At 37.7% G+C, this 13,874-nt stretch overlaps 1 pseudogene; it reads right to left on the bottom strand.

The window, feature by feature from the left end:
• LOC144255007 (uncharacterized) overlaps positions 1 to 13,495 on the bottom strand; it is a 93,289-nt pseudogene extending 79,794 nt beyond the window's left edge.
• Between the last annotated feature and the right edge of the window lie 379 nt (positions 13,496 to 13,874).

Raw genomic sequence — 13,874 nt, 5'->3', positions numbered from 1 at the left:
CCCACGTAGCACTCTGTGCATCTCTCAGGACACTTTACAGCACTTTATAATATGATAGTTTTTTTTGTAATAGCTATATCATAAGGCTTCTGATAGCAGAAATTGTGTCATGTTCCTCTCTTCTCTGGGGTGCCCTGCCCTTTCCTTTGTCAATTAATAAGTATTTGTGTAATTAAGTGAAATTGAATCAAGGATCAAGGAGGCAGCTTTTGTGGAGGAGACAGGCTCGTGCTTGCCAACTCTGACATTTCTTCCAAGTTCCTAAAAAATGAGCTGTCAGTTTCCTTGACTTGCTAATTCTTTGGGGAAGGAAGAATGAACTGAAACAAGCAGATACGTGCCTCCATCCACCAAAAGAGGAAGCTCCTGCTTACAGACATGACATGTCCCCCAAATATGTGTTGTTAACTCCAATAGTGAGCATGTAGCTCAGCTTTGACTGCACAGGCATGTGAGAACCAGCTCAGGAGCAAAAAGACATCCTCACCCAAAGGTGCCAGAATGCATTAAAATACCACAATGCAAATTAACTTGGATATTACATGGCTTATGCAAAGGAAATGACTTGTTTGGTAACTTTCTTTTATCATATTCCATGCTTTCCTTAAATGTGTCAGTTAATGTGCCTGGGTTTGCTGTGTAAGCAACAAGGTTAGGAGTCTAAGATACTAGGTCTATTTGACCATTGCTGGATCCTGAGTCCTGGAAAAGGAATCAAATAGAACATTTTCCTGTTCAATTCCTACTGTTATTTCCTCTCTCCTGAAGTCAAGCTCTGAGAGCCACACAAATAATCCAGTCACTCAGACTTCAAAAAATTTCCCTCTTTATCTTACCCTGATACTGTTAGGCTCAAAACAGGAGTAGCTTTAAAATACATAAACTTATGGTTCACTCACCAATAAAATACTGGAGAAAGAAAAGATTACATTTTATTTTCTACATAAAGATGGGTATAAGACAACTAGGCCGGCATGGCTTGGAAGAAACTGGATTTGGATTAAGAAGGCTGTATGCCTGAGGGGTCAATTTTCAGGGGGCAAAACTGGATATGGGGAGACCAAGAGAATATCTACTGCAAAAGTTTTCTAACTACCCTGCATCAGTGTTACCAGGGATAATAAAGCAAGAAGAAATTTGAGAAGTCCTGGGGGAGGCACGGGGAAAGTGTTGATAGATGGGAGGGCATTTGTGAGGCAAAGACAGTCCCCCAGCTGTGAGCCAGAGTACCAGTGGAGGGGGGCACTGATGCTTACTTGGTCTGACGTATGCTGACTACCAAAGTCTTTTCTGAGAGTCAGGCCAGAAACTGACCCACACAATTTGAGTTTTAAACTAGTTATGTAATAGCAACTATAACTAGTACATATTTAAAACAATCAGTGTGAGAAAGATTTGAGAGCTAGGACTGAAGGCAGAGAGTCTAAGCAGGAGACAGTCTGTGCAAGACATAAGGCTCTGACCTAAGGTGATGTTTGTTGAGATGTAAATTAGGATTTTTGAAGCCAACAGAAAGAAAGGCTTTATTGTTGTGTTGTTTGTGTGCTAATAAAAACCTAATTCTCCAAAAGAAAAAAAATGAAGACATAACATTTTTGAGAGTTTGGCCTGATAGGAAAGAACATGGGCTTTAGTCAATCAACTCCCTAGGTTCAAATCCCAACTCTGCCACATAAGAGTCGTGCTGTCTTGGACAAGTTACCTGACCTGGCTGTGCATGATCTATAAAATGGAAATAATGTGGGTTTTTTTAGATATATGTTTGTTGTAAGAATTAAATAGATTAATACATGTAAAACACTTGAAAAAATTGTCTGGTACATATTAAGAACTCAATTAACATTGATTTTATTCCCATGTACATTTAACCCAAATATCATCCTCACGTCAGAGCCATCTTGTTTCTGATATTAAAACTGAGTGGCTGAACGGCCCAGTGTTCTTCCCAAGATCTGTACGTTGCAGCAGGCTCTCGCACACATTTTCTCCGCTCAGGAAGATCTTCACTTCTCACCACTGGTGACTATTCCCCTTTCCATCTTGTATTGGTCAGTGTTGAGTTCAGGCTCCTGACCTAGATTTTCACAAGGTATTTAGGAGAATTGTACCCTGAGCTCACATGCAGTGATACACAACCAGCTTATACTACAGTGCTGGAACTTCATATGGAACATCAGACACCTGTTTTTGAAGATCCATCGGCCATCCCCATGGATATATACCTGGTCGCTCTCTCCAGCATCAACCTTTTTTTTTTTTTTTTTAAATCTCCCTTCATTTATACCCTGAACTCTTTGTATCCTCTCTTTGGGCTGCTAAAGGAATTCTATTTTCTTTTCTTATTTTTCACAGCTATTAGCTTTTTCTTTATTTCATTTCTTCACTTTTCAGAATTATGTCCTTTCAAGATATTTTGTCAAATAAAAGAGAAAAAAAAAGTCATTTTTCCTAGGAAAATGCTGCTATTTACTTTTATAAGCACTATGTACTAACGGATGATACCACTGGGGCTGCTGATTTTTTTTTTTTTTTTAAGTTTTCAATGGACCTTTATTTATTTATTTTTATGTGGTGCTGAGGATCAAACCCAGGGCCTCAAACATGCTAGGCAAGCGCTCTGCCACTGAGCTACAGCCCCAGCTCCTGCTGTTTACTTTTAAAACAAGTTTCTCATCATTATATGTACTAATGTTAACAATTTATGAATGCAGCACAGTGCTATTTTAATATAAATGTCTAGTTCTTCTGTATCTAAATTATTCACAAACTCAAACAATGAAGACTCCATACACTCAATTTGCTAATATTTTCTTTGGGATTTTTGCATCTTTGTTCATGAGAATTTGATTTGCAGTTTTCCTTTATTGTAATATTCTTGAAGTCTTTGTGGCATGGTTATATTAGCCTCAGAAAATGAATTGGTAAGCTTTATTATTCTTATTCTCGTCTCTGGGAGAGTTTGTGTACAAGTGATATTTTTTTTCTTTAGTGTCTGGAAGTTCACAGATGAGAACATTAGACCTGAACTCATACAGAGTGAGTGAGTGTGTGTGTGTGTGTGTGTGTGTGTGTGTGTGTGTGCGTGCGCTGGAGAGTATTGATAAGAACTCAGATTGTTTTTATTTTAATGTTTCTTACTTTTTTGAAAAGGGGAAAGAAAAACTAGTTATAAAGTCCATATGGACCATATTTTCAGTACAAATGTAACAAAGTCATTTTATGTTATTAAAAATGGAAAAACCAAAAATATTCAAAGTTAGCTATATTATTTCAACATAATGGATAACTGGTTTTCCTCACTAAGCTGCAAGTTGAAATGTGATTGTGGTGTGGTTGGGTCTTTTGTTTGTATTGTACCTGAGCACTTTTGTGCTGAGGGACAAACTCAAATTTCCCATCCCTTTTCTTTACTCAAATATGAGAAACGTTTTGTTCATAAGGTATACAGTGATACCATTTGGCCCTCGTTTTGCATAATACCTGATTTATATGCTAAATACTCAACTGTTCTTTTCACATTAGCCTGTAATCATTAGAATACTCCATTATATAACTTGGTGGCAAGAGGTTGTTTCATGCTGTCAAATCAATCTCATTTATTAACTAACTTAAGACACTGAAATTGCATGCTAAGGGAAAATCCTTTAATTGGAAACTATCATTCACAAGAGAAGTTGCACCTCCATAACTGGAAAAATAATTCAACTTGATTGTAACAGAGAACAAGGGACTGTCTGGCCATTGACCTCAAATCAGGCAAACATACTTCCAATATATTAAAATTAGATGTGCTCACTTAAAGTGAGCAATAGAACGAGAGAGAGCTGCTCAGAGAGTAGCTGGAGGGGTCTGAGGCAGCCATCAGGTTTCCCACAACCCCTCTTACCATAGAAGGGAGTTAGAAGGAGGGTAGGATTTTTCCATACTCCTAAGAAAAACACACAGCATCGCTAAGAACACACGGACAGTCCTAAGGGATGTGAGGAATGACATCAAAGGAAGACCTCTCATAGTTTGACTAAAAATCACCGAGGATGTGACCTCTTAGAAGACACTGATAACTTGAAGGATAGAAGCCAACAACTGGATGGAACATGGCCATTGCAGTGAATGCCAGTGTGGACGAATGTCTCCTCAGGCCACCGTAGCACCTAAGTCCCAAACAGAGACACCACATCAGGGAGGAGGAGCGAGGGACTCTCCTCCATGACTGAACCTAGGAGGTCTCTATTTATCTAGAGTCGACTGATCATACTTTTTGATAAAACACTTGAAAGAATCACATACTTAATTGATAAGTTCAGTTCTATAAAAATATTTTTTAAATAAGTAGATCCTGAATGTATGCAAAAAGATGTAATCTAACACAATATTTGGGTTCTAGTATTCACAAACTTCAACATAACATTATTGAATTAAAAATATTCTCAATTTAGTGGCATTTGCTCTGAGATTACCAGATACTTTGATGACTACAGAGAGATATTTTTTCTTTTTTTTTAATTCTTTTTAATTTTTAGTTGTAGCTGGGCACAATACCTTTATTTTATTTATTTATGTGGTGCTGAGGATTGAACCTGGTGCCCCACACATGAGAGGCAAGTGCTCTACCACTGAGCCACAACCCCAGCCCAAGAGAGATACTTTTTCAAATAAACAAAATCTACAGAGCAGGATCATTTCAAAGTAGCAAAAAATTCAAGTTGTAGTCCGTAATATGCAAATCTGAAGAAAATCATAGGCATTGAGCATTTTAAATTATTATTTTAAAAAGATAAACTCTCCAGAAGATAGCTAGGCATGATATTTAAGATAGAAAATGCAAGTACTTGAATATATGTAAAAAATAATAATTCTTACTGTATTTTTACAAGGAAACATTTACTTTTGATTTACAAATAGCATAAATAGAGAAAAGAGCACAAACCTTAATTAACATTTTATTGAATTTTTTATAAACTGAAACCAGCAATCCGAAAAAGAATTAGGTCCCCCCACCACCACCACACACACAAACACACAGTCAGAATGTCTCCCTCCTGTTCCTACTGTACCCACTGAGAGTAACCCCTGCCCTGGTTTCTGCATTGTAAGTGGGTCTTGCTTGTTCTCGAATTCTATTGACGAATTCTTGGATTCTCATGTTCAACATTATGTTTGCAAGATTCATCTATGGTTTTTGGGCAGTTTGTTTATTTTCATAGTTTATGTTCCTCCACCACAGATTTTTATCAATTCTACTGTTGATGGAGATTTGCTATGTTTTAGTTTTTGGCTTTTATGAATAGCGCTAGAAATGATTATGTTCTTATACAAAGCTTTTGATGAACATATGTGCACTTTTCTGCTGGTTATGTTTGTATGAATGGCATTGCTGGATTCTATGGTATACTTATATTCATTTTAAGGCGATGCTACCAATTTGCCAAAGCAGTAGTGCCAATTCCTATGCCCACCTACAGTATCAACAGAGTTCCAGCTCTGCTGACAAGTACCTCCTCAATGACATTTGCCTTTCTCTTCCTCCTTCTCCTCTTCTTCTCCCACCATCCTCCTCTCTTCTCCTTCTTTTCCTTTCTCTTCTCCCCCCTCCTCTTCTTCCTTCTTCTCCACCTGCTTTAACCCTTCTTTCTGGTGGGTGAGTATTGACAACATATTGTAAATTTAATTTGCATTTCCTCAAGGAATCATGAATATGAACTTTTTTTCCCACTTTTATTGGCGATTTGGATGTTCCTTTTAAATGAAGTCCCTGTTGGAGTCTTTTGTTCCTTTGAAAAATTGAATTATTCTTTCAGTTTTTTCTAGGAGTTCTTTATATATTCTGAATGAGTCATTTGTTAGATATATGTACCACAAATATCTCATTTGAAAATTCCTATGATCAAATATGGTATGTATTGTACATTTTTATTAATCTTGATCAGAAAATAAGTTTGCTTTTCAGTTCTAATACACTTAAAGTTTATCATGAAAGTGTGTTGTATTTTATGAAGGACATTTCTGCATCTTTCAGTTCAATCATACACTTTTTTTTTCCCTCTATCCTATTAATGTAGTGTGATACAGTGATTGTGTTTTGAGTGAAAAATGAACTTCAGGTTCTTAGAATAGAGTCAACTTGGTCTTTTCTTTTTTTTTTTTTCTTTTTAATTTTAGAATTTCATTTCCTAAGATTCTGTTTAGGATTTTTGCATCTGTGTTCTTGAGAAGACTGATCCATAATTATCCTTTCTTTTTATGTTCATGTCTAGGTTTAATGTTCAGGTTATGAGGCCTCATAAAATAATTAAGTAAGTACTCTTTCCTTTTTCTAGTCTCAGAAAAATTTTTATGTAAGATTGCTGTTGTGGTTTTTTAAAAAAGTTTGGAAGAATTCCACAATGAAGCCATCTGAGTCTGGAATTTTCTTTGTGGGTTGTTTACAAATTACAGATTCAACTTCTTCAATACATATAAAATTACTTAGGTTTTTGGTGTCACTTTTGGTAGTTGTACTTTTCAAGGAATTGTTCTAGTTCATCTAAGTCCTAAAGAGCATTGATGTAAGGATATATATAATTGCTTCTTATTATTTCTTTAATATGTGTAGGATCTGTAACCATGTTCCATTTTCCATTCTTGATGTAATTTTTGTTCTTTTCTCTTGAACAGTCTCCTTAGGGATTTTCTCTTTTCATTACTCTTTTCAAAGAGCTACCTTTTGCATTTGTAGACTATCTCTGCAATTCAGAGTTTTATTTCAGTAAATTTTTCTGCTTATCCTTCCCCTCCCTAATTTCCTTTCTGTGTAATTTGCTGTCCCTTTTCTAACTCTTTGATATGGATACTTAGATCATTGATTTTAAGCCTTTTACCTATTTGATACATGCACTCAACAATATAAATGTTTATGTAAACAGCTATAGCAGCATTCCCTGTATTTCCATATTTTTCATTAACATTTAGTTAGAAATGTTTCCCAATTTCTACTCGGATACCAGAATTCATAGGACTTTAAAATAAACGTTTTGATTTCTTTGGTCAGTTTCAGAAAATTTTCAAATATTGCTTCTGCCCCATTCCTTTTCTGAATTCTGATTATTCATGTGTTAGACCCTGACATTGTATCCCATTTCTCTCCCCCTCCCGCCCACAGCTTCCCTTCCTCTCATTTACTGTCTTGTTTACACCTTTTCTCTCCTTCTCTTTGGGTTGTGGTTGCTGTGCTTCACCATCCATATCTCCCAGTCAGGGCCTGAAGGCTGATTTTTTTCCAGCTGCTGGTCATGTTGGGACTGACAGCTCTCATAGGCCAGTCTTCCAGGAATTGAACTCAAATGAATAGAGCCCACTTCCCTCAAGATCATGCCCTTTGCCTGGAAACAACCTGCATCAAATGATTGATCCAGAAGCATAAAAGACAGGCCCCATTGCCCTTGGTAAAATTCTGAAGGGCTATCCCAGTTTGAGAGTGTCCTGTAATGCTTTTTCCTAATTTTTCCTCTGCCTATTTTACTTTCTTTAATTCCCTCCTAGTGATAATCCCAGTAGGGCTCCCCACAAAATTTTCTGCATGCTAATCTCAGTCCCTTGCTAAGGCAGCTGACCTGCATTACCATACTTTGGTTTATGGTTTTTTCTACTAATCGATGTTACTTACAGTTCACTGATCTGATCCATTGTTATGACGTACTCGAATTAACTATGTGGTTTTAAAGTTTAAGTTATTTTATTTATAATTCTATAATTTTCTTTACATGCATTTTCAATTATCTGGTAAAAATCTTCCTTTTGCTAAAGCCCAATCTGATAACTAATATCTGGATCACCTACAGGTATGTTTGTATTATTATCACTTTTTTTTTCTTGTTTTTTTTTTGTTGTTGTTATATTAATGATTTTTAACTCAAATGTTGAACAACATATATGAAAAATCATAGAGATTTGGGATAATGTTATCCTCTAGCAGAGAATTGAATGTCTTCCTGGCAGGCAGTAGACTTGATTATCTCAATACCATCTAACATAGATCTGATTCAAAAGTGGGTTTCAACATTTGAGGGAACTTGTTTATTTTTTGAATCACTCTTCCTGCTGGATTTAGCCCCTCAGGGTTTTCTAACAGGCTCCTCCTTCATTGTGGGTCCTTAACTGTCCCTTTTGTCTCTCCAGCTGTGAGGCTTCTGAACACTCTGTTTATCTGTTATCTATTGCTGCTGCTCACACTGCTTATGCAAAACAAGTGCTTCCAAGGGGTTCTGGGGCTCTCCTCAGTGCCCTTATCTTCTCACGGGTATCTGGATCTTCAAGATTTGGGCTCCTAGAAAGTTCTGCAGTGTTTCCAAAAAAAAAAAAAAAAAAAGATTTTTAAAAATTTAATCCTGACTTGCTTGTTTTTCTTTGTTAGATGGTTGTTCACCAACAATCTACTTACATTATTTTTTAATATTTGGGTAATCAAGATAAATGAATTTCATTTGACTGTTGTTTTAATATACAAATATATGTTTATTTTTTAGAAAGAACTTTCTTCTTAAAGACAGTTGTTGAATAACATGTACATATTTTTTACCAACGAACCAACTTATTATTGCAAAAAGAAGTCTAACTTTTCACTAGTTTTAGTGCCTCCCTTCCCTCTCAAAACTGTCCTCAGTTGGAAAGACAGCATGGTGTAGCAAAAAGAAGACTAAGCTTTAAAACAGAGGTCTGATTTGAATCACTTCAGCAGAGTCACAGACTCTCTGGTAATTTTCAGGCATGAGTCAGCTCACTGACCCACAGCTCCTTCAGAAAGGTCCCTGAAGTACATTCCATAAATATTCTCTTAGTCTGGTGATAAGATGAGCCGAGTGGAATCTCCAAATGGTAAATATAAAGCAATACTGCATCCCACTTAACTCATTTGTGTGAGTGACACAGATCTTTGAGAGTGACAGTGGAGTATCATAAACTTAATCAGGTGGTAGCTCTAATTGCAATGGCTATTCCTGGCCCCCATTATGGGGCTATTGATTTGGTTATCAATCCTTTTCCTCTTCATCTATGCTACACAAATTAATTTTTGCATCGTAAAATAAAGTTACTTAGACTTTAATGCAATCAACCAGCAAAAAATAGAATCACTTCTAGCACCTTAGCTAGCATATTAAATCTCAAATCTCTGAGTGCAACTATATCATTAGATTCCACTGACATAAGTTATATTCCTCCTGCCTCTGTCTACACTGTACCACTAATCCATTTCCTCATGTTTTCACCAGGCTAGATATTATTATTGTTGTTTGTCATTATATATGGTAGATTGAAAGAATGGCTACAAATTATTTGCCCTTTCTCATCAGGAAGTAAATTCTATTTCCCCACTTGATTGAGAATGAGCAGATTTCTGACCAGCTTCGATGGACAGTGTGTAGAGAAAATGATGTTATACAAATTCTTAATCTAGGCTTCATGGAATGTTGTAGTTTCCACTCTCATACTAGGAACCATTCCACTCCACATGAGCAAACCCAAGCTAGCATGTTGAAGAATGAAAGATCATACAAAGAGTTCACTGTCACCCAAGAGATGTGTGTGAACCCAGCCATGAAGAGCTGATCAGGCACAGACCAGAAGTATTACCCAGCTGTTCTCAGCCCAGACTGATAAACACAGACTCATAAGATAGATAAAATTGTTGCTTTAAGTCACTAAGTCTTGGGGTGAGGGGTGGTATGTTTTATGGCAATAAATGATTAGCAAAGTACACAACACACACACACACACACACACACACACACACATGCATTCATGTATTTCCTCCTGGATTTGACTTTCTGATTGGTGTCCTGGTGAATGCTGGGATGCATTGCTCTATTAAAAGTCTGAAACAATGATAGGTAGTATAGGTGGAACATGAAGAAAATGGTTCTTCCTTCTGGTAAAGAAAGAACACTTCAGTCAAGGAATGATAAGGTTGCAACTGAAGAATGATCAGTAGAGTCTGGAAAACTTGGGATCATCTTTTTTTTTGGGTGGGTGGGTAATGGGGATTGAGATCAGGGGCACTCAACCACTGAGTACTATTTTATATTTTATTTAGAGACAGGGTCTCACTGAATTGCTTAGGGCCTTGCCATTGCTGAGGCTGGCTTTGAACTCATGATCCTCCTGCTTCAGCCTCCCAAGCTGCTGGGATTGCAAGCGTGCGCCACCATGCCCAGCTCAGACTCATCTTTTTGCTCTCAAATGTCACTATTCTAATTCTCATGATTCTGCTCTTTGTCTCAGTCATTGCATCCCCATAAGAACATTGTTAAGATTGAATTCCTGAACCCGTGTGAGGGCACTCAGCATCTGATTCTTAGCCTGCCCCTCCCTTCCTTCCTTCCTTCCTTCCTTCCTTCCTTCCTTCCTTCCTTCCTTCCTAATTTTTAAAAATGTGGTTATTTTTGCAATGTCATGGACTTTATGAATAGGTGACATAATTTCCTTTTCCTTAACCATGCTTTTTTATTTTCAACCTTCTGCACAAAGATAAAAATCTTTGTTAATCTCATAGTTAATGATATAAAAAAAAAAAGGTCAGCAAACTTTCTCCAAAGGACTAGATAGTAAATATTTCAGGCTCTACAGGCCACAATATGGTTTTTTTCATGTGTTCTTTATCTTATAACCTCTTAAAAATGTAAAAAACATTTTTAGTTTGTACCATACAAAAAAAGATAGCCAAATTTTCCCCGCTGTTGGTAAATTGCTGACTCATGGTATAAAATATCTACTTTGTTTTATAAGAGAAAATGCTCTCATTAGGCTTCTTGACAGTCTTCTATGGCCTGAAGTCAAGTAAAGAAGAGCCTTATTTATAATTGAATGTGACTTGTGAAAAAGGTAGAAATAGAGAGTTCCTGCTCACTTTGACTCTCTCAGGCAGTTTTCCCACTCATTCATTCAATAAACGTGTTAACACCTGTTGTGTAGACTCTTTAACTATTTTTTTGTGTTATCCAGATTTCACTGTGTGTCTTTTCTTTAAAAGGGCAATTCCTCCAGTTTTTCTACATCAGAAATACCAGGTCTTAATACTCATGTTTTAGGGAAAATTGGGATTAAAATTTCTACTGGCACTCAAGAAAATTCATGATGATAAAAAAAAATGAATGTAGTTTAACAATGATATTTTGCACTCAGTATTGACCCATTCTTCTTAATGTCACAGCCTAAATTGAGGAAAATATGTAACTATCTTTAACTAAAAAGATACTATTTTCTCTTATCAGTTGAAACTTTCTTTAAAAAAGATCTCAGATCTTGGAACCACTCCAAATAATTTCTTCACACTTTCCTCGTTTGCTGTCATGTAACACAAAATCTGCATCCAGGTAGGTTTTTTTGGGGGGGACTGGTCTTGATATGTTGCCCAAGCTAGCCTCAAATTTGTGATCCTTCTGCCTCAGTCTCCTTAGAGGGCTGGGATTAAAGGTGTGCACCACCCCACCTGGCTTCCTTATTCGATTTATACATCAGCCATAAACTATACTACATTTAAGAATAAATATTTCCTCTGAAGCAATTGTACTTGCACTTTTCAATCTCAGAGGAATGGTCATGTTTCTTCTCCCAAATGAAAAGTGTAACTGTTAGCTTTCTGAATCCTGCTCTTCATCCAAGGAAAACTTTATCCAAGGTGAGAGAAGGTATTTTATATAAAAGGTGCCAAAAGGAGCACAGGACTTCAGTATTAAAATATAAAGATTGCCCCAATTGCAGCTCTTTGGCACAGACATCAACTATAATCATCTGATCACCCACATCACCAAAACATGACACACTTTGTAATGAGAAGCAGTTGTGATTTTCCTTTTGACTATGTAAACAAAAGGGGAAATGCCTTGGGAAGTCACTATGCATTGTTCTCTCATTTCTCCTAAATACACATATGCACAACCAGTTTTCCGATTTGTCAAGTTCTTGAAGCAGGGGAAGAACCCCACAGCCCAGGTCATCGATTTCCCTCCCCTCTCTGTGTCCTTTTCTTTGCTCTCCTGCTTGGCTAGTTTGTCTCTTTCCCGCTGCAGCTTGTCCTGTTCCTTCTTCCTTTGGGACTCATCTCGAAGTGAAGCTCTCTCCAATTTCCGAGCATGGAGGATATCTTCTACATTGGTGTTTCGAAACAGAGATTTCTGAGAACCGGTGTTCATCATGGTGGCACCTGAATCATCCTCTCCTCTGCTTCATCCTCTTCACCTGTGACCTTTTCCTCTTGTGACACCATCCTGGGCTTCACCACAATCCGTGCCTGCTTCTCAATGAGGGTGACAGTGCCCCATACCTCATCTTCTTTTTTTCACTTTGGTGACAACTCACTGAGTTTCAGACCATCTTTCCACAACTTCCTTGCAGATATTGAGGAGGAAATCTTCTTCCAGAAAAGCAGACAGGATACCCTGCCGAGCGTCCAACATCTCTTCTTCCTCCTCCTCCCGAAGGACCTCAAAGATGTAGGGACCCTAAACGGCTTGGTCTACTCCCAGCGCCTCCAATGGTCCACCCAGCCAGGATCCAAAACCCCCATCCCTGCCATCACTTTTACTGGAGGCTGCTGCATTCAACTTGGCAGGGAGCCACCATCTTGGAATCAGGCTTAGCCATATCAGTCTTGAGAGAAAAGATTCTTGCAGAGTAAGCCAAGATACTCATTGGTTCTCTGGCATGTGTTGCTCCAAAAGTTCACAACACTGAGCCTTGAATTTTTTTTCTTTTAAGTTCTGAAGTGCAGATAGACGCCTGTCTAGCATAGCTTTCATATTTCTTTTTTTTTAAATATTTTTTTTAGTTGTTGATAGACCTTTATTTTATTTATTTATATGTGGTGCCGAGAATCGAACCCAGTGCCTCAAACATGCCAGGAAAGTGCGTTACCACAGAGCCCCAGCCCCAGCCCCAACTTTCATACTTCTTGTGCTTCTCATACTGTAGTGTGATAAATAACTAAATAAATAACTAAAATAACTTCTTCAACAGGCACTTTCTCCATATGCATATAGGCATTAGTTTAAGGAACTATTTTGACACTGCAAGATATGAATTAGAAACTTTCCATTCTTTAATGCAACTGGATCTTCACTAGCCCCTAACCCAACCTGTTCAGATAACCATCTTGGGTGAGTCAAGTTGCCATGACCGGAGTTCAACAGCAAATAACAAGAGTCATTTAAACTAAAGCAGGAAGAGATTAAATGGTAGAGATAATTAGGTGCTTATAAAATTGTGAAGGCTGAAGAAGCAGGCTCTAGGTTGAGCTTCCAAGAAGGACTACCAAAATGGTACTGCAGAACCGGCCCACTAAGTGAGCTGTGCCTCTTCCACATCCAGGAACCGTTGGAAATAGTAGTGCCATCACAACTGCTGGTTTTAGAACCCTCCCACCGCCAACTTCTGCCATGATGTGGACCAGGAAGATGGTGGCTCCCTGCCTCTCAACACCCATAGAGCCAGACACGGTCCTAAGCTGGTATACAAACACCTCCATGGCATGGTATACCAGAAGTGAAAGAAGTGGAACTTTGGCCTCACTCAGTACCCTTGAACTTTCCCAGATCTCATGCAGATATGTCTGTTCAGCTAAGCTTTGTGACTAGCTGAATTATAAAGAATCAGGGAAATGTAGCCTTTCAGTTTGTCCTCTATTTCTGAAACACAGGTATATTTGGGAACCAGTAGCATCAGCATAATCTGTAAGGAAATAGAGATTTGCAAAACCTTTTACACAGGGGGTTAAAATACACACAATATACTCAGCACAGTGTGGGTAAGATAGGGTGGGAAAGTTCAACGTGGTAAGTGGTAATATACTCAGGTAAGTTCAACTCAAGTGAATTTTTTTTTTTTTTTTCCTTTTGGTACCGGGG

Source organism: Urocitellus parryii, chromosome 5 (assembly GCF_045843805.1).
Source record: "Urocitellus parryii isolate mUroPar1 chromosome 5, mUroPar1.hap1, whole genome shotgun sequence".
In the NCBI taxonomy this organism is placed as follows: domain Eukaryota; kingdom Metazoa; phylum Chordata; class Mammalia; order Rodentia; family Sciuridae; genus Urocitellus; species Urocitellus parryii.
Note: the sequence above shows the minus strand (reverse complement) of the source record. Positions and strands in the feature narration are given on the sequence as shown.